The sequence below is a fragment of the Dermacentor andersoni genome, chromosome 5 (genome assembly GCF_023375885.2).
Source record: "Dermacentor andersoni chromosome 5, qqDerAnde1_hic_scaffold, whole genome shotgun sequence".
Taxonomy (NCBI): domain Eukaryota; kingdom Metazoa; phylum Arthropoda; class Arachnida; order Ixodida; family Ixodidae; genus Dermacentor; species Dermacentor andersoni.
Window position 1 is genome coordinate 161,341,652 of NC_092818.1, and position 22,284 is coordinate 161,363,935.

The 22,284-nt window shown below is 46.3% G+C and overlaps 1 protein-coding gene and 1 pseudogene across 1 annotated transcript in view; both read right to left on the reverse strand.

Annotated features, from left to right (window-relative positions):
- LOC126531531 (sodium-coupled monocarboxylate transporter 1-like) overlaps nt 1–12,040 on the reverse strand; it is a 75,611-nt gene extending 63,571 nt beyond the window's left edge. The window contains exon 1 of the mRNA XM_050179079.2: nt 11,950–12,040. The gene's annotated coding sequence lies outside the window, so the exon portion shown is untranslated. The remainder of the gene's footprint in view (nt 1–11,949) is intronic.
- LOC140218408 (uncharacterized) lies at nt 2,416–8,335 on the reverse strand (annotated as a pseudogene).
- Nucleotides 12,041–22,284: the final 10,244 nt, after the last annotated feature.

Sequence of the window (22,284 nt, forward strand, 5' to 3'; positions counted from 1 at the left end):
ACGACACGTGTCGGTTCTGTACTGCATCTTTATATGTTTGTCTCCTTGCTTTTATTTTCGATCCGCTGTTATTGTATAATGACACGTGCGATCAAATAAAACGTTTAGTCGAAAGTTAGTGCTGTGAATGTGTCTTCACTGTCACATTGCGCTGCTTCGTGTCTATTATGAATCCAAACCAACTAGACCGGCAGCGTGCCCTATAGGATAACATTCGAAAGAATATTGAGCTCGGAAAAGGTTGTATTAATGTTAAATATAACCAAAGCTTATACATAAAACACCCACGCGCTCTTAGAAAAAGCCTTACTCTGCTTAAAATAATTGTGTGATAGCATTTGCTGGCGCTTTCGCGAATGATTCTTGCCAATACCGTCGCGTTTGCTCCTATATTTATCATGTACAAAACTAAATATGTTGCCACCGATGAAGGTATAATGCTAATAATTACGCACCCCTTTCATCAGCTCGTAATCGACAAGCTATTGTCAACGACCTCGGGTTACCCTCGCATGTTGACTTCGATTTGCTCCGCGGCAGTGTTTCTTGAATAAAACAACAGGAATAGGAATAAAAAGAGGATAAAAAAACCTTACCGTTTTTATTTTTCATGTTAAAGGGGCACTAAAGCGAAACAATAAATCAGTTTATACTAATGAAGCATTGTTTGCGAACCCTGCAGACAGTCATTTCAAGAAAATAGTTTGATTATTAGATGAGAAAATGAAGGTTCAAGTATCAGTATTTGAATTTCGCGCCCAAACCCCAGCGCTGGTACGTCAGCGTGACATCAGGGATTCCGAAGTATGTTTCCGCATTTGGGCCGCGTTGGCTGAATGAAGGTTCCCGAAACTTGCCACGTTTAATATTTGGTTCCTTTAGAACACAATGTAGTCAATCTGTACCGCTATATATAGTTAGTAGGCCCTGGAAGATGCCGTCAAAATCCAAGACGTCACAGCCCCCAGGTGCGGGAACATAAGTAGGCGTCGCCACCCGTATTTCCTTCTTGCGCTTTTTCTGGCTTACCAAACGTCTTATCGTTGTAAGAGTGGTGTTTTTGGTGTTGTAGAACTGTAATTTACAGATGACAGAAGAAATCATTTTTCACTTTAGTGTCCCTTTAAGTCTCAATTATATATGTCAGACTTTCTTTTTTCGCGCTTTGATGAAAAGCTTGAAAAATGTTATTGTGTGAATGACCAACTCTTGGAGACCTGAGAAGGCGTGTCCGATAGAAGAAAAGTTCCAATTACAGCAAATTCGCATAGACGGCAACCCCGGACTGACCCACCCGGACGAAATCGGCAGTCGCCTTTTCCTGTCCCCTGCAAGACCTTTTGCCTTTTCTCTTTATCTTTCCTATTTTCTTTATTAATCTCTTTTCCCATAATTTCCGGTGGCTAAGGCTAACCTGGTGTGATGTATCCAACATTGGGTATGCTAGTTTAGGTAATAGTGGCGATGTGCGGTTGGCACATACAATTCCGTTTACAAAGGCACTGTAGCGTCTCCTTCGTGGGCTCCGTGGTGGGTGGCTGCCATTGATACCGAACAGACCTGAAGCTTCATGGCCTCATCTTCTTTCGCTGCACTTCCTCATAGTTCTGTATCAAAAAGAGGACGCACCGATGAGACAGTTGCTTTCCTGAATCGAATGAAAAATTACTTTCCGAGATTCGATGTGATCAACAAAGAAATTCTTGACAAGACAGTAAGAACCCTCTCGCCGTTTTTCGTAGCCAAGTGTTTAACTGAAACTATAGGACCAGGTAATAAGGCAACTAAAATGGCGAAGGGTGACCTCCTCTTAGAGGTGCGAAACAAGCTTCAGTTTGAAAGCTTTTCAGAACTTGTGGCTTTCGGAGAGATCCCTGTAAGTGAGCATCGTTCTCTAAAAACGTCCGGGGTGTCATTTCTGAGGAAGATCTACTGCTACAGCTGAGCGAAGCTGAACTTTTGGTGGGTGGAAGTACCAAGAGGTTTTTAATGTACAACAAATAAAAATAAGACGAGGGAACATTGAAACACCCGCCAAATATATAATATTTACCTTTGCCTCTAGTAAACGCTCCCTGAAACACTCGAAATTATATATACAAAATTCCGCGAGGCCATACATCCTTAACGTTCGCCGATGCCGCAACTGTCAATATTTTGGTCAAGGGTCACAAAGCTTGCCTAGGCCCATCAAACTGTGCAAAATGTGCTTCACAAGGTCATCCTTCCGCCAAATGTGGCAACACACCTCACTGGGCAAACACTCAAGGAGAACATGCCGCATACTCCCGGTTTTGCCCATATTAAAAAAAAAGAAGATATTATTGCATTGACATTTTGAGAGAACATCTCTTTCAAAGGGGCACGGAAACATCTATCCTCGTCGCATGAATCCAGCTAGGCCACAGTGGCATGTCAGGGAGCGTTGCCACAGCGGTCTTTAGTGGCCATTCGAACTACATACAGTGGGCCGACAGGCAAGCCGCCAACCCGCCAGGCGGACGTTGCTAGCACCGCTCCGCCACCAACGAAGGCGGGCACGGGAGCCTCTGCTCGCGCAGAAAGGCCCGAAACACCAGCGAGTGTAGCCCGCGATCGGGCATCAAGCACCTCGGTGGAGATGATGGACACATCGCCTAGTGCATCGGCGTCGCAGACGCTGTAGGAACGGCGCAGATCTCTCGAGCTGGCCAGAAAGGACAAACACCGCGTGACAGGGCCCACAAAGAGCCCTGTTAGCTGAGCTGAACGTTCTCTCTTAAACACGCAACACTTTCAAGATGGACACACAAATACTCCAATGGAATGCCAGGAATGCCAGGGCTCTTCTCCGCAGTCTGGATGATGTAAAGGAACTCCTGTAAACCTAAACTAAAGGTGCTGTGTATCCGAGAAACAAATTTAAAACCTTCACGAACTTTGTAAAACAGTACAATATTTTTTCGCAAAGGTCGCGACAAACTAGGCAGACCACAGGCTTTAACACTCAGGTTTCTCCAGGCCGGGGCATACCCTAACCCCACACTGTTGCACAGAATCTATCCAGAGATACAATTGACCAATATTTGTGAGCTATGCTCAGACGTAGCTAACTAAGAACCGATGCTCTGGCGGTGCCCTGCGTTACGCGACGGCGACGGCGTCTCGTCGTCCAAATGGGACGCTGCCCTAAGCAGCCCCGATCTTGAATCACAGCTATGGGCTGTCCATCCGGCCCGCGACGAGAGGTCAGGCCTTTCTGTACCGACGCGGGAGCGGCCCGCTGCGTGCTGACGCGCGTTTCGAAGGACCAGAATAAAGTTTTACGATACAATACCGCGACGATGCTAATGCCGCGTCGGGCGGCGTAGCAATCATAGTCGATAAGAACTTAGCAGGTCGGACTTTAGAACTCCGAACGCACCTTGAGGCAGTTTGAGTCCGAGCCTTAATGTTTGGGAAATAAATTAGACTCTTTTCTCTATTCACACCACCAAGTTATTGGCTCCGTAAAACAGAACTTCAGAAACTGAGATATGAACTGCCGGAACTTTACGGTACTGACTAAAAACGTAAAGTACACAACCAAACGAGGACGATAAACACGAGCGCTCGTGTGTCTCCCGTCTTCTTTCACCGTCCTCGTCTATAGTTGTGCACTTTAAGTTATTTGTCGTGACTTACCAAAACGCCCAAAAGGCCACATTACTTACATACTGGTTGGTGATTTGAACGCACAAAATACTCTTTGGGGAGATTCCCAGTGCGATGCAGAATGCCGGTTAAATGAACAATTCCTTTTCTCCTTAGGCACATGCCTGTTGAACAAGAAAGAGCCACCATTTTACAGCTTAGCGCGCAACGCACACAGCTCCGTAGATTATAGCGTGACCTCCCCGACATTAGTGCCCCACTTAGATTGGAACGTGATTATGAACACTAAGAACATCGATCACTTCCCTATCTGCCTCAAAACTACGAAGGAACGGGATCCTCTACCACACGCCCCTCGATGGAAAGTAGCATCTGCAGACTGGGAAAAGTCTAAGCAAATGACCCATCTGCTTCGGAACGTTCTGAATGTTGTTAGTATAGATGATGAGGTTGCCTGTTTTACTGCTTTTACAATTGATACTGCATTAAAATGTGTTCCACAAACGAATGGCGCTCCAGAGAAACGGCGACTGCCACGGTGGAATGAAAATAGTGGGAATGTATGTAAGAAACAAAAGAAAGCCTGGGGCCTACTACGTGAGTCACCTGTGGCAGAGAACCTCGTAAATTTCAAACATATCAAGTCGCAAGCAAGACGAACGCGATGTATCGCAGGAAGAGAAAGCTGGGAAAAGTTCGTCTCAAGTATAAATTTTATGCTCATCTCCACGCAGCCCGGTGTCATTATCAATGTTATGAAACTTGATCAGACAATTATAAACGACAGTACTGCGGCGGACACGAACTGCTGCGGTTGGCGGCGCAAGGTGAATTGTTGACGCGAGCAAACTACTGCAGGCGGCGGCGCCAGGTGCGCTGATGACGTTCCGATCATTATGCGCCGTTATCGCTCTTAGGGCCTTACCCATCTGCGTCGAACCATTATCAACCATGTTGAACCGTACTCCGGCGGCGGCTGCGTATGGCGCGGCTGTGCAAGGGAGAAAAGAGGGCTGGTTGCATGCCGTCTTCCCCGCAGGGGCGTCTGCGTGAGCAGGCGTTTGGTGTGTTGCGACACCACGTACCCGAGCACACGAGGGTTGGACCCTCCCGCGTCTAACCGCGCGCGGCTTAGCCGTGACCGGGGAAAGGGGGATCCTGGGGGTTGAGCCAATGCCTGGTGTTTGGACCTTTACGGCGCCCCTCGGTGGGGGCAACACACCTCTTTGGCCTACGATTCACGTAGACGGCACCTCCAGGTTGACCCGCCTGGAGGAAATCGGCAGTCGCCTTTTCCTGTCCTCCTCTTCGATCTTCGTCTTTCTCTTTCACTATTAATCTTTCCTGTCCTCCCTTCACTTCTCCTCACTTCAAATTTTCTGGGCGGCAAGGGGTAACCTTGTGTGGGTAGCCAGCCTTGGGTATACCATATTTGGTTATAGCAATGGCATACAGCTGGCCTTCGTAGGACCTGTGACTCAAGCGAAACTGTTACCGCCATGGAAGTGGCAGCTCATAGACTGTGATATGTCGTTTGTAGATGTCACGAAACAGGCGCCAGAGGCACATATCAAAATACATTTTTTTAGAACTCCAGTAAAAGTACGCTTGCACTGAGTTTTACACCGACGCTTTCAAGTCAGATGCAGGGGTTTCTTACGCAGCCATTGGCCCATTTTTTGCAGAATCTGGCGCACTGCGCCCGGAAACTAGTATATTTACGGCAGAAGCCCATCCACTATTGTCGACAGTGAAGCATATATGAAATCAAAACTTCGAAAAACAGTCATATTTACAGACTCTCTGAGCATCGTAAAAGCCCTGAAGCCGCTCTGTAAACACAAAAACCCTGTACTTATCGAGCTCTACTCCGTTCTGTGTAGAGCGTATATATCCAACCAGCATATCATAATATGCTGGGTACCCGGCCATAGAGGCATCGAGGGAAATGGTCTAGCAGACCAAACGGCCAGATCAATTACATCGCAAGCTACTCTTACCGCTGCGGTCCCTGCTACTGATCTGAAGCATCTCTTACGAAGGAAACTGCGGAACCACTGGCAATGCTTGTGGGATGCTGAAACAAATAAGCTGAACTTGATAAACCCACAGTTAGGTTTTTGGCCTTCCGTGACAAAATCATGGCTAACAGATGTCCTATTCTGTCGACTCAGAATAGGACGCACAATTGGGACCCATAATTTTCCCCTTTCTAGAAGTGAACCTCCAACCTGTGGTAGATGCGGGAAGAGGCTGACCGTGCTGCACGTCCTACTGGAGTGTCGGGAAGCAGAAGCTGAGAGAAAGAAACATTTTCCTCTTGCATTCCGCTATTGTACCCCACTTCACCCGGCTATGTTTCTTGGCAAAGAACAGCTTTTTAACGCCAAAGCAGTCCTCGGTTTCTTCGATGATGTTCTACATGTTATTAGTCCCATACATTCGTAGCGCTTCCTCTCTTCAGAGAATGCGGCTGCGATAGCAGTATTGTATCGCACATGCCTCCAGGCCCTTGGGTCTCAAGGGATCTCGTGAGGCCATAGTGCTATAGCCAATCTTCGCATCTGACATGTTTTGTATATCATATCATTTTTCGCAATGTACTTTAAGGCTCATAGTACACGTCATTAGTCATGGCCATAATCCTATTACACGTAGATTTTACGCACTTCACAGCGACAATATTTTAGGCCCCTTCACAGCCACGTCATTTTAACTTCATAGAATCCATCACTCCACTGCGAAGACACTAAAACTGGCATGGCGCTCTTTGGCCATGTCTGGGCCTTGCGCCAATAAAAACCACACATTCATTAATTAATTCATAGCACGCCGTCTTCCTCCATTGCGTGCAAGACTCTAGGGGGGGGGGGGGGGGGGGCACGTTCTACTCTAGCGGCGGCTGCGCGTGTCCTATATTGAAAGCGAGGTCTTACGTTATGGACGGACGGAGGGATGGACGGACGGTCTTCCTCGTTGGGTAAGCGTAAAAATGCTTGCGCATTTAAAACCATTTCATCTTTGAACTGCCGCTTTACGCGTGGCCTCCTGAGATAGCAACGGCGTGCTGCCTTGCGTAGTCTACAGCCACTGCCACGGTGTGCCGCGACAAGCCCTTTCACCATCGTGTAGCTTCCAGAGCGCTAGCGGAGAAGACGAGAGAGAGAGAAAGCCGGCTGGTACGCTCCTGACACTGCCCAGGCGGCGCGTCCGATGGATGGATGTTATGAGCGTTCCCATTTGAATGGGGCGCTGGATTGCGCCACCAAGCTCTTGCTATTATACTGCCTAAAGTCCTACCTAGGTTAAACAATGAAAAAAAGAAGATACACGATGAACTCCCACAACCAAATGTTATGATCCCCTATTGCGAACTGTGCTTTTGCGCCTCTCCGTTTTTTGTCGTTTCCCTACTCTTCTTCCATCAATCCTCCGATCGCCTCTTACTAATCCCTATTACGGACGTGTTTACTTTACCACTGCTCTCGCTGAACCTAAGGGCTTCAAGGAGGCCAGTGGTGCCTAAATCCACCGCTGGGTAGACGTCTTCACATTTTAATAAAACATGCTCCATAGTTTACCTAGCTCTACCGCAGCAAGCGCGTGCTTCTTCTTCCTCCTTAAATCTCGCTTTATAGGTGCATGTTCTAAGGCATGCCGATCTCGCTTCGAAAAGTAATCAGCTTCCCTTTGAGTTATCATAAATTGTTTGTTTCCTTATTTCGCTTTTTCCTCTTAAGTAGTTACTCAATGCAGATTTCTTTTCCGTTGCCGCCAGCCATGAGATTATTTCAGCCTCTCTGACATTCCGCTGGACGTTCTTTGTTGCCGCGTTGCTCATCATACAGGCTTCATACTTGCTGGTCAGCTTCCTAGTTGTTTTCCTCCACTGTGAATCAATGTGTATCGTGTACAGATATCTCAACGCTCTCTCAGCCCATTTAATTTCTTCCATATTCCTCAGTCGTTCTTCATACTCAATTTTGCAGCGAGCTTCCCTCACTTCAAAACTAGTCCAGCCCATATCACCCTGCACAGCTTCATTTGTAGTCTTCCCGTGAGCGCCCAATGCGAGGCGCCCCACTGACCTTTGGTTCCCATCAAGTCCTGATTGTACCCCCGATTTAAAGCAGACAACCACATTTCCAAAAGTAAGTCCTGGAACCATTACACCTTTCCACATACCTCGGAGCACCTCGTACCAATTGTATCGCCATAGAGCTCTGTGCTTCATTATGGCTGCATTTCTCTTCCCCTTCACTGTTATTGTTTTTGCCTGTGTTTCCATATATCTATTGCCTTCGTTTATCCCTATACCAAGGTATTTATATTCTGTTACCCGAGGTATTTCCTGGTCCTCTATCGCCACTGTCTGTTCACTGTTTTCATTGAATACCATAACACCTGATTTTCTATCACTAAATTTCAAAACTAAATTGTTGCCTTCCTGTCCACAGATATTAGCCAGACATTGCAAATCCCTTTGCTTGTTAGCTAGCAACACAATGTCGTCCGCATAAAATAAACCTGGTAACTGCTGTTCTACTACTGTACCCTCCTGTGTGTATGAGAGATTAAAGCCGATATTACTTCCTTTTAACACCCTCTCCATCCTCACCATGTACATCATAAACAGCAGTGGGGATAAAGGGCACCCCTGCCTGAGTCCCTTGCGGATATGAACTTTCTCCTCGCTCCTCATCCCTTCCCATTCAACGCAAACGTGATATTCTAGGGAAATGTCTGTCAAAAGCTGTAGACAATCGTCACGTAAGCTTTCCCCTTCCAGAATATCCCACAAAATGTTGCGGTCTACGTTGTCATAGGCTCCTGTAATGTCTAAAAAGGCCACATACAACGGTCTGTTTTCTGCTTTTGATATTTCAATACACTGAGTAAGAACAAAAAGGTTATCATACAAACGCCTACCTATTCTGAAGCCATTCAGAAACTCTCCCAAAATGCTATTATTCTCTGCCCATGCTTGAAGCTTTAATTTGATTGCCTGCGTTGCTAGCCTGTATATTACCTATGTAATGGTGAGGGGTCTATACGAGTGAATTTTATCTTTCTCCCCCCTTACCTTTATAAATTAAATTCATTCTCCTGTGTCGCCAACTGTCTGATATTCGTCTATCGTTTAAAGTTTCTTCCACTGCTTTCACCAGAGCTCCCTTACATTTTTTGTCCTAGTTCATTAATCAGCCTAACGGGAACCTCGTCTAATGCTGTGGCTGTACGCTTAGAAATTTTCCCTTCGGCTTTCTTCCAGTTGAAATTTGTCAGCACAAGCTCCTTTTTTCACCTGGGTCTCTTTCAGGCTCTTTTTTTCTTCAAATACAACCTCGTCATCGCCTTGGAAAGATTCGGCTGTTATTTTTCGGATGTAATATATTGCCGCTTCTACTTCCAGTCTGTTTCCATCTTCGTCTAGGATATGTTGTTGTATTGTTGTTGACTTCCTGCCTAATAAACTTATGTGATTCCAAAATATTCTAGCTGCGGCCTTCTTTTTCTCATGTATTTCTGACAACCAACGTTCACGTTCACCTTTTAATTTTGCTTGCACCAGTATTTGAGCCATAGACTTTTTCTCCTGGTATATTCCCGATTTACTGGCCACTTCATCCGGCGGCAACTGCGGCTTCTTTGCCTGCTTGTGCTCTCGGGATGCTTTCTGTCGTTCGGCGATCGCTTCTTGTATCTCCCTGCTCCACCAGCTTTTCGGTTTCTTTTTTTTTCCTTTCCAACGAACATGTTGTTTCTCTTTCCGTATTTCTGTCGTTATTACACTTAGAAGCTCACTATATTCTCACTCTTTATTTGGCCATTTGCCAAGTTCTTCCTCGACTCTAGTGTCTATATGTGTTATTTGTTCAGCGTTCAAATTTGGACTGACCATTTCCGGCAACCTGAACCCAAGGAGAGCCGCACAGCGTGAAGTGCTCAGCGACTCACGCAAGCCAGAGCACCTGCAGCCACCACGCAGTACTCTTCTCACAGCAAAATAAATAGCTTTGAAAGATATGGAGAATTTACAAAAAATATGTAAGTCGGCTTCCCGGCAAGACTTTTTCTCGACCAAGAACTTCAGTCTACTGACTACAATGCTTTCTAGTGCGATCCTCCATGAAGGAAGCGCGAGCACATAACCACGGCCGGCCAGGAAATCTGTAGAGTCGGAGAGCGGGCAGCCCTGCGCGGCTGTTATAGTCTTTGACGCAGCAGTACCGCCGTCCCCACGCTTTTTTTTTCCTGGGAGGTTTTCGATGTCTTGCGCATTTGCCATCGTAAAACAGCGGTATGAGAACGTTTACCTGCAGGACGGAGGCGCACGTGGTTCAGAAGTTTCGAATGACACGCAGTCATAACAACAACACGTGCGCCAGTTGGATTCTACGCCGTCGACTGAAGTTGGATCAGTGCCAGAGTTGCACTTCCGACGCTACAGGTGGCGCGGCCGTCGCTAGGAAACTCCACTGTCAGCAGCGTATAGCGGAAGGAATCGAAATTTTTTTGCGACATTAGTTACAAAAAGTGAGACTCGCTATTCCGGGGGTATCGCCGATACTCGCTGGCTCCTAACTTCACGTTTTCGTGCTAACCTTCTCGTGTTGTTCCGGCGTCGTATTCTCGCCCATGGAGGAAGAAGAAGAAATGCACTTAATTAAAGAGAATGTCCCGGCAGTTTTGGTTGTGGTGGCCTCAGGTGGATGCCCGAAGCCCTTGGAGTCGGGGCTGCATCTTCGGCTTGCCGCACGGCCCAGAGCTAGTCTTTCAACTCCGAACTTTTGAGAGCTGCCTCCCAGCGGCGGCGGCGACGCCGACGGAGGAGGTCCCCGGCGGCCCCAGCTGAAAAAATTCCCGCCTCACTCGCCGGCGCTCGCCTGTCCCCCTTTCTTTGAGACCTCCGTTCTATCTTGGCCCCAGCCGTGTCATAATAACCAGCATAGCAGAGACTTGCTTCAGCCAGTGTGTCGCTTCTACCGCTCTTCTAAATTCCTGAAGTGGGCGAGCCATCTGTGCCGCTGAAATAGCTCGTCGTTCGCTGCATTTCGCTGTGCATAACATCGATTCACGATTGTTGTCCGGACACCGTGCCTTTTTCCGGCGCGACACCGCCAACTGACAAACTCATGAGTCTAGGGGTGCACAACACAATGGAAGAAATCGCGGAGGCCCAACAGCTAGCGCAACATGACAGATTGACAATATCACGAGCTGGCAGGAACATATTACAGGCAATAGGTGCAGAACTGAATACATCAAGGAGCCCAATAGAGGCTGAAGTAGAATTAAGGACTGCCGTTAGGAACAAGATCAGAACCAACCCTCTCCCCAGAAACATGCATCCAGAATATAATGTCGAAAGGAGAAAGGCAAGAGCTAAAGCACTCTTGCAGGAAATAGAACAGCAGAACCAATTGTCAGCTATAGTTGATGCAGCCTGGGTGAAAGGTAAAGAAGCGTATACGGCAATTGTCTCAAATTATCTAGGGAAGGTGCAAGATGCTATCACAATTTTTACCAAGGACCCCATGGTGGCGGAACAAGTGGCAATTGTTCTAGCCATCAGGAGTAATAAGTGGGCCTGCATTTATAGTGATTCGAAATCCGCTATAAAGTGTTTTGATAAAGGCTACGTAGCTGGTGTTGCAGCTAAACTTTTTGAAAACATTGGGATTATGAGAACTGAAATTCGATGGTTTCCTGCGCATATGGGAAAAGTGGACGAGACTCGGATAAACCTCAATGATGTTGCTCATGACTTGGCACGAGGACTTGCTAACCGTGACAGTCACATCCGAGCCGTTCACCATCAAGCCAAGGAATCTAGAGATCATTTAATAACATACAATGACATTACCAAACACTACTATTTAGGACGCAGGCAATTCCCATTGCCACATTCAAAACTGAACAGGGCTCAGGCAGTCTCACTGCGCTTATTGCAAACAGGTACATATCCCACACCGTACACCATTAATAAAATATATCCAGAGAGGGAGATTAAGATGGACTGCAACGATTGTAATGGCATCATTGGAATCAGACATATGCTGGCGGGGTGCCCCGCGATTCTCCCCAACCTCGTTGAAGAATGGACACAGTGGGAGAAAAGGATTCAAAGCCCATTGTTTCAGGACCAACTAAGGGCCGTCCAGAGGGCCCATGATGTCGCTGAAAGGCTTGGCCTGACAGTGCCAACGTGGGAGCGGCCCGCCTTGACTTAAGAAGTCGAGCCTCCGGACCTCATTCCAATAAATGTTTACACACACACACACACACCGCCAAATTTGACAGAATCCTACTTACCGTAATGGGACTCACTAAGGCGAAGATAACTTCCCAGTAGAGGTGTGCGCCGGGTCGGTTTCCACCGGCGGCGGCTTGGGGGTCGTTTCTAGTCGGCGGCGTCATCGGCGCGGCGCCGGTTGATCCATCGGCGGCAGCGCACGGCTATTTTTAGTTGGCGGCGGCGGCGCCGGCGGCGTGGAAACCGCCTTAGAGACTCGGAAGAGCCGACAGTGATTGAGAATTATGTTTGGGAAGGGTGCAACAGAACTAAGTCGGAAAGAAAGGGAGGGGGAGTCGGAATGCTCATCCATCAGGGAGCCAATTCGAAAAGAGTAAATTCAAAATGTCAAGAGCATCTTTGGTTATCAGGTACAACGAGTGGGAAAAAAACTAGGCTGGGCGTTACGTATTTGTGGACCGGAAGTAATTGCACAGAGAAGAATAAAGAGTTAGTGGAATGCATAAGCGCTGATATTAAGGGTTTCGGGAATGGTGCTGAAATTATCCTATTAGGTGCCATGAATTATACAGGATTTAGAAGGCTGTACCGACAACAACGGGAAGTCAATGCTAGACCTTTGTGAGCAACATAACCTCGTTATCGTGAATACAGGGCCTAAGTGTGAAGGGCAGATCACGTGAGAAGTGGGTAACAGGCAATCAACCATTGATTACTGTCAGCTGACAGAAGGATTTCATGATAAGTTGAGAGAAATGGTCATTGTTGAGGGTCACTTTATATAGCACCATAGGGAGTGACCATAAAAACATCATTTTGAAAATGGGATATGTAGTTGGGAAAGAGGGCAAGGAGTGCAAAATGGCCAGTCCGAATTTGAACGCTGAACAAATAACAAATATAGTCACTAGAGTCGAGGAAGAACTTTGCAAATGGCCAAATATAGAGTGGGAATATAGTGAGCCTCTAAGTTTAATAACAACAGAAATACGGAAAGAGAAACAACATGTTCGTTGGAAAGGAAAAAAAAAGAAACCAAGAAGCTGGTGGAACAAGGAGATACGAGAAGCAATTGCCGAACGACAGAAAGCATCCCGAGAGCACAGGCAGGCAATGAAGGCGCAGTTGCCGCGTGTTGAACTGGCCAGTAAATGGGAAATATACCGGGAGAAAAAGTCTATGGTTCAAATACTGGTGCAAGCAAAAATAAAAGATGAAAGTCAGCGTTGGTTGTCAGAAATACGTAAGAAAAAGAAGGCCGCACCTAGAATATTTTGGAACCACATAAAATTATTAGGCAGGAAGTCAACAACAATACAACAACATATCCTAGACGAAGATGGAAAGAGACTGGAAGGAGAAGCGGCATTAAATTACACCCGAAAAATAGCAGCCGAATCTTTCCAAGGCAATGACGAGGTTGTATTTGAAGAAAAAAAGAGCATGAAAAAGACCCAGGTGGAAGAGGAGCTGGTGCTGACAAATTTCAACTGGAAGAAAGCTGAAGTGAAAATTCTTAAGCGCACAGCAACAGGGCTAGACGAGGTTCCCGAGTTAGGTTGATTAATGAACTAGTACCAATAAGCTAGGAAGCTCTGTTGAAAGCAGTGGAAAAAAACTTTAAAAGATAGACGAATACCAGACAGTTGGCGACGAAGTAGAATGAATTTAAGTTATAAAGTTAAGGGGGAGAAAGATAAAATTCACTCGTATAGACCCTTGACCATTACATCGGTAATATATAGGTTAGCAATGCACGCAATCAAATTAAAGCTTCAAGCATGAGCAGAGAATAACGACATTTTAGGAGAACTTCAGAATGGCTTCAGGATAGGTAGGCGCTTAGATGATAACTTATTTGTTCTTACCCAGTGTATTGAAATATCAAAAGTAGAAAACAGACCGTTATATGTGGCCTTTTTAGACATGACAGGAGCCTATGACAACGTAGACCGCAACATTTTGTGGGATATTCCGGAAGGGGAAGGCTTAGGTGACGATGGTCTGCAGCTTTTAATAGAGATTTACGTAGAAAATACAGTTTGCATTGAATGGGAAGGGATGAGGAGCAAGGAGAAAGTTCATATCAACAAGGGACTGAGGCAGGGGTGCCCTTTATCGCCACTGCTGTTTATGATGTGCATGGTGAGGATGGAGGGGGCGCTAGAAGGAAGTAATATCGGGTTTAATCTCTCATACAAACAGGCGGCCACAGTAGTAGAGCAGCAGCTTCCACTTTTATTTTATGCGGATGACATTGTGTTGCTAGCTAACCAGCAAAGTGATTTGCAACGTCTGGCTACTACCTGTGGACAGGAAGGCAACAATTTAGGTTTGAAATTTAGTGTTAGAAAATCAGGTGTTATGGTATTCAATGAAAACAGTGAACAGACAGTGGCGATACAGGGCCAGGAAATACCTCGGGTAACAGAATATAAATACCTTGGTATACGGATAAACGACGGCAATATATATATGGAAACACAGGCAAAAACAATAACAGTGAAGGGGAAGAGAAATGCAGCCATAATGAAGCATAGAGCACTATGGGAATACAATAGGTACGAGGTGCTCCGAGGTATGTGGAAAGGTATAATGGTTCCAGGACTTACTTTTGGAAATGCGGTTGTTTGCTTTAAAGCAGGGGTACAATCAGGAGTCGATGGGAACCAAAGGTGAGTGGGACGCCTCGCATTGGGCGCTCACGGGAAGACTACAAATGAAGCTGTGCAGGGTGATATGGGCTGGACTAGTTTTGAAGTGAGGGAAGCTCGCACCAAAATTGAGTATGAAGAACGGCTGAGGAATATGGACGAAAGTAAATGGGCTGGTAGAGTGTTGATCTATCCGTACAGGAAAAACATTGATTCACAGTGTAGTAAAAGAACTAGGAAACTTACCAGCAAGTATGCGGCCTGTAGGGCGGGCAGCACAGCAACAAAGAACGTCAAGCGGAAAGTCAGAGAGGCTGAAATAACCTCATGGGTGGCGGCATTGGAAAAGAAACGTGCCATGAGTAACTACGTAAGAGGAAAAAATGAAATCAGGAAAGAAACATTTTATGATAACTCAAAGGGAAGCTCATTCATTTTCGAAGCGAGATCGGGATGGCTTAGAACACGCACCTATAAAGCTAGATATAAAAAGGAAGACGAAACACGTGCTTGCTGCGGTAAAGCTAGGGAAACGATGGAGCATGTTTTATTAGAATGTGAAGACGCCTGCCCAGCGGTTGATTTAGGCACCACTGTCCTTCTTGAAGCCCTTGGGTTGAGCGAGAGCAGTGGGAAAGTAAACATGTCCGCAATAGGGATTAGTAAGAGGCGATTGGAGGATTGGTGGAAGAAAAGTAAGGAAACGACAAAAAACGGAGACCTACAAAAGCACAGTTCACAATAGGGGATCAGAAAATTTTGTTGTGGGATTTCATAGTGTTTCTTTCTTCTTTTTTATTGTTTAATCTAGGTAGGAAATAAGGCAGTATAATAACAAGCGCTTGCTGGCGCAACCCACCAAAGTTCCAAAGGGGACGCTCATAACATCCATCCATCCCTACCGAAGCCACAAATTTAAAAACTCGTTTGCTACACCCTTCTTTGCTACACCGGTTGAAATTCTGGTATTTTCATACTAAGGGCTGAGAGGACCGAATACAGAGGTATTGACAGTGAAAGAAATACAAAATGTTTTTAAGTTTTCTTCCCTTCAGCCGACATACTAAAAATAAATAAAAAATTGGGCACATATATAAAAGCGTCGGTGTTGAGCGTTGTTTGTATATTCCTTTCTCCACAAATGTGCACAGCCTTGCTGTAGCGCGGTAGTCGCATTGTGTTTTTTTTCTATGCCTCGGCTTATATGATATATTTTTCCATTGAGCAAAATGTCTGTGAATTCGTTTAGAATTTCTAAGCCAGCACCAGCGCACGTGACACTCCCTAGATATGTTAACCTTGCTTCCACTTGTTCTGAATGAGATTGTGTTCATACAGTATGCTATATGCAAAAAAAAAAAAAAGCAGGCCTTTTTATGACCAACTTTTCTGGGTTCAACGCTTAAGCTGTCAACCAATGAGCAGATGTTATACGCACCTTAGAGACTGGACTATAAGTGAAATTGCTTGTTCTGAATATTAATCATCATTTGCTTACGTAACTTTCATTATAACGTCCCTTTTCCCTGAAGAAAAAGAATCGAAATACTTTTTTTTTTTGTGCAGCAGGTGAAACATTTTTTTTCCTGCCGAGACATGATGCGGTAGAAAACAAATCTGCTCAATTTGTAAACTCGTCATCACCAGGTTGAGTTAACGCAGTGTGGATTAGTAAATGAATGAATGAATGAACTTTATTCCCCTTTTAAGAGAGGGGAGGGGCCGGGGGGGGGGGAGGGAGGTCTAAGTACTCCAGCCCCAGCAGGCGTCCGTCACCACATTATGTAGCTAGACGTCCGTCTACCAATCATGGTAGGCCTCCGCTACCTCCTCAGCCCACCTCAGGACTCGGTCCTGTAGGGTGGGATCGGAGCTGCGCAGGGCAGTCTCCCACAGCTCCTCGCTACTAATTAATGGTTTGAGCGTGCGGGGGGAAGTTTTGATAAGGCATTGTCACATGATATGGGAGAGATCTGCTGTCGGGACAGGGCAAAAGCGACACTTGGGTGTAGGGTATGTGGCGGGAAAGAATAAGTGCAAAGTGCGCGGAGTAAGAAAAGTGCGAGTTTGTAGTTGGCGCCACAGTATTTCTCTCTGGCGCATTCTAGGCACAGAGAGAGGTGGATACAATATGCGTTGGTGTCTGTAATGTGTGCAAATTTCATGGAATGTGACGAGTGTGTCTTTATTGGTGTGTTGTTGGGAGTCATTGGGTTCTATAGTTAGGCTCAAATTTGCGGCCACTCGGTCCGTGAATCCTCGAGCAGCGGCATGAGCCATTTCGTTGCCTTGGAGTCCTTGATGTGGAGTTTATACGAGAGCGATGTCGTTTTCTGGTGGGTGAGCGACAAGTAGAGAGTGCGCGAGGTTGTTAATGTAGCCGTTACTGAAGTTCCGGACAGCAGTCTTAGAGTCACTAATGATTACGTCGCAATCGAGCAGTCCCGATGCGAGTGCAATGGTGGCCTCTTCCGCGTCGCCCGCCGAGGTGGTCTTGACTCATGCTGAACAAAGAGTGCTGTCCTGGTTGTCTACGACCGCTAGAGCATAACGATGTCTAGTGGTGTAGGCTGCAGCGTCCACATAGTAGACTCCTACAGCCGGTCCATAGCTACATTGTAGCGCCTCGGCTCGAAGTTTGCGGCGTTTGACGTGAAATTCGGGGTGCATGTTTCTGGGTAGGGGCTGGATGTGGTATTGGCCGTGTATGTTCGGAGGAAGTTGATGTCGCTTGCTCTCGTTGAATGGTGGATCATGATGAAGTTGTATCAAGGTCTCACGCCCAGCTTCGGTAGTGGTGAGTCTGTGGTATTGCTATGATATATGTGCTTCGGTTAATTCTTGAAAGGTATTTAGTGTGGCCGTGGCCATCACCCTTTGTGTGGATGCTCTAATTGGAACACCAAGAGCGACTTTGTGTATCTTGCGGATCAAGCAATTCGAAGTATCCTCTTCCTGCATAGAGAGTGAGAGATATGGTAGTGCGAAGGTGATTTTGCTTAAGACAAATGCCTTGATTAGCTGAATTAGCTCCTTCTCTCGAAGCCCTCCGTGTTTGTTGGAGATCCTTCCTATCAGGCGGAGCGTATTATCTACCGTTGTTTGTAGTGCTTGCAAGGTATGCTGATTTGCTCGGTTGCGTTGGAGGTGTAATCCCAGGACCCTTATCCTGTCTACCTGGGGTATAGGGTCCCCTTCAATCGTGAGTTGGATATACGGAGGTTAAGTCCTGAAGCGTCTCGTGGCGGGCAGCAGGAGAAGCTGTGATTTGGTGGGGGAGCACCTGAGATTCAATTCGTGACCTACTTGTTCGACCTGATCAATCGCTGCTTGGAGGGTGTCTTGGATGCGCCCGTGAGAACCTCCGGTCATCCACAGCGTAATATCGCCCGCGTACAATGTGAATCGGAGGTCAGGAATCTTCTTGAGAATGAAAGCTAAAGGTCGCATAGCCAAATTGAAGAGGAGGGGGGAAAGTACTCCCCTTTTGGGCGCGCCAGTGCTTCCTAAACTTATTTGACCAGATTGTTCGCTGCCTAATTGGAGCGTCGCAGTGGGCTTCGTGAGGAACCTGCGTATATAGCGGTAGATTCGCTCCCCGCAGTTTATACTGCTAAGTTCACGTAGCATACTACGCGAACGCGTAGCATGCTACGCGTAGCATACTACGCCATGTGGGACACGTTACTGAAGGCGCCCTTGAGGCCGAGGCCGAGCAACGCTTGTGTGTCAAGTGCGTCGCTCGGTTCAATAATGTCTTCTTTGAGCCTTAGCGTGACATCCTGACAAGAGAGAGATTTGCGAAAGCCCGTCATTTCCGAAGAGAACAAGTGATGATGTTCGATGTATTTGGAGAGGCGTAGGTGGATTGCGTGCTCCAAGATCTTCTCTGTGCATGTAGTGAGAGAAATTGGACGGAACTTATCAATGTGAATTGGCTTATTAGGCTTTGGAATGAAGATCACCTTGGCTGCTTTTCATTGTTGAGGTATCTCCCATTCTTCGAAACAGTGGTTGTAATACCCGGTGAGTTTGCGTCGACGCTGTCGACGACGCCGTCCTGACTCATGGCGGCTGCAGCTGCTACCGCCGACGCCCGCTGCCGGCGTCGCGCGGGAGGGACGCGGGGGTTCTGAAGTTTCGAATAATCGGCGATGGACTGAAGATGACAGGTTAGATTTCCGCTGAAGAGGTGTCGTTCGACAGTGGGTCACTTACAGCACCAGACGTCTAAAAATCACAAGAGTCGAGGCAAAAATTTGGACACAGCACACGAAAAAAAAAAAAAAAAAAAAAAGAAACGGAGCCGGTGCATCATGAGACCACAGCGTTCCACAGCGACGAAGAAGTAAAATTCAGGCGTTTCTTGGGTGCACAATTATTTCCGAAAAATAAAGTTTTTTTAACCTGTACGCCGAAACTTTTATGCTTCATTGCAGCTGTCGGTGTCAATTTTTTACATGAAAGCTACAACGAAACAGCATCATGCAGTAGTCATGCAAAAATATTTCCTTTTTTACACGTAAAAATGTGAAAAGCTCCTTCGAATGCAATGGCCGGAAAAACGCGAAAACTTCTAACCGGCATCTTAGAACCCATCGGGGCCAGAAATTTCTATCTTGCTACAAGTTGCATCTGTAGGATTGATGCCGCTATCAGACATATCGCCTATTCTACCCGCAACTACAGTGCCCACGACCCTGAAGCCGTGATTTTTACATTCCGAGGCCACTGTTTCTTGTAGTTGCTCCATATTGCGCTTTCGAAGAAGTTTCGGAATCCCACGTTGCGCTGGCTGGTGACGACACGCATGCGCAGACGCGTGGAGAGCAGGGTTGCTTTCGTTTGAATTGTGCTTCTTCATTGCTCCTCTACTTGATATGATTCTATGCCTCAGACATGCAAAGGAATTAAACAAGGCCACACAAAATCTGAAACCAAGCTGGATTGACTTAAAAAAGAAATCGTTATACCTAATTAAATGCCGCGCCGACAAGTAACATCGGCGGCGCCGGCGGCGTGCCGACGCCGCGGCGCGCACCTCTACTTCACAGTACGCATGTTCTATTATCTTTCACGCCTTGCTTTTCAATGCCTATATCGAAGGACGTACCCCCCTGCTGTGTACGCGTTCGCGTCATAGCATAGCCTCAGCTCGGATAACATTTGTTTCGTGTAGCGCGTAAGATTAAACCCTGACGAAATGAGCACCGTACTGCAGGCGGAGTTATCAAACTTAATGGCGATGGTTGCGCGATGGGTCATTGTGCAGAGAAGTTGCGTAGCGCTAACTCTATTGTCTTTTGAGATCAGCGGTTTCCAGTGAAGCCTACGCTACCGACGAGTTCAGATGCACGCAACGTATCTTGAAGTAATCGCCAAAGTCATTGTTATCGTCCGATGTGTACCAATCGCATCGACGTACATTCATCCTTGAGGACACTAATCGAAAGTCTCCGCGGTTAGTGTTTTGTCTGGATGATTCAAAACTTCCACTTTGCTCAAATATATTTGTCTCGTAATTGTGATATATGAAATACTATTCAGGCCTCACTTTGGGTGCGTCATTCATAAATGGCTATTTTAGGAACGAAAAGAGTAAATTGATTTGTCGTTGTGTGGCCACGTGACTTTGTGCCGTGTCTGAAGGAATGAACGTCAGCAACCGAACACAGGATTTCTTATTTGCTTTCTTTTCACTTCATTATTCTTGCCTAATACCCGCGCCGTGGTCGCTTAGTGGCTATGGTGTTGGGCTGCTAAGCACAAGGCCGTGATCGAGTCCTGCCACGGCTGTTGCATTTAGATGGCGGCGAAATGCGAAAGCACCTGAGTACTTAGATTTAGGTGCACGTTAAAGAACCCCAGGTGGTTCAAATCGGGGTTTTGGTGTTTTGGAACGTGAAACCCCACACTTTGATTTTTTAAATTCTTGCCTGAGTAGTGTGTTTGGGACTTTGGTATAGCGGACTCTAAAGCGACCTAACTTCACATTTTATCGTTCTTCAAATAAAAGAAAACAGCATTTAGCGTTGATTGGACTTACCTTGGGACAGATTGCCAACTCTGACCATTCTTGAGCAGTGCCTTTGTCATGTGCACCGCAACCTAATGGAATTTCTTAATGATTTGTTTTCATCGCTAACGTAGGCCATCACAAGAAGCATGTATGCTGATTCTAGGTTACGTCGATGACCGAGAGGCCATTTGCACTGCCAGGATAAGTTGCTACAGCGCAGATCAATCGCGCAGATATATATATATATATATATATATATATATATATATATATATATATATATATATATATATATATATGTGTGTGTGTGTGTGTGTGTGTATGTGCGTGCGTGTGTGTGTGTGCGTGTGTGTGTGCGCGCGTGCGTGCGTGCGTGCGTGCGTGCTACTATATACAACGTGTCACACTCGGGCAGTTTTGGCCACGTAGTGGTTCGAGCGTTTCGGCGAACCACTCACCGGACGTCTTGCTTTGGCTACCGGCGGAGCCAGCGGAATCGGCGAGGCAGTCTGCCACGCCCTGGCCGATCACGGGGCCACTTTGGTCGCTGCCGACAAGAAGCTCGAGACAGAGAGAAAAGTTGCAGCCTCTCTGCCAGGTCAGGTAAAGGCTGTGTTTCTTATACCGCACGATTTGTTATTCGTGGTTCGTTTATTGCGAACTTACTTGCGTCATATTGCCTTTGAGACTTTTTAGTGAGTTGTAATAACCCGAAATTGTGAAATCAGCATGGTATTATAATTTTAGCGCAGAAGCGTTGCAATGTGCGCGACGGAAATGAGAGTTATGAGTTGTCTGTGCGATCTCGGATAAGGACGATGACGAGGTTCTGTGTGCAGGTGTGAGATGCGAAGAAGACACGATGTCAAAGCGCAACATTGGAGTATCATGCGAACGTAGCTGCATTAAAGAAGTTGGCGATTAGTTTTTTCCTTCCTTTTTTTCTTCTTGAAAGTCTCAAATGTAAGTGTGCATACGTGTCTTTAAGATTACTACAAGTTTGGTTTCAGAAAAACGTGAATGACAATGAGGAAGAAAAAGACGAAAAGTAAATAGCCAATAAACAGTAAGCAAAGGCTCATACTGTAATCAATCTTCAGAAAATTTTGATGCCTAAGTGCTTAAGTGCCTTGTTGAAGAAGTATGGGAGAGGCCTTTGCCCTGCAGTGGGCTTAACCAGGCTGCTGCTGCTGCTGCTGCTGCTGCTGATGATGATGATGATGAAGTGCGAAAATGTTGCGAAATTTTTTAACGTCACACCGATATTGCCGTAGCCGTCAATAGGGCATGGCTGCAGTGAGAAAAAGAGGTTTGAACTACGTTTTATGAGCCAATGAAAAAGTTCTTGCCTCCAAAGAGCTGTAATTACAGTTCGGAGTGAGCATCCCTGAAGTCTAAACTATTATAGTGTTTATCACTGGTGTCTCAAACGCAGTGGTTTGACATAAGTGATTCTAATAATTATATTAGTGGCGGCGGTAACAAATACTCACAACCGAACAGATACACGCTGTAAACGAATCGAATAATTCGCATCCAGGTATCGTTGTAAGCTCTATGCGCCTTCCACATGGGTGTCAGTTTTATCTTTTCATACCTCTACATAGATATAAGCTGACCCTCCAATGAATGCGACGCAGGAGGTGTGGAGCACCAGGCTGAGTGCTTGGATGTCGGCGATTCCTCGTCCATGGAGCAGCTCTTCATGAACATTAGAAGCA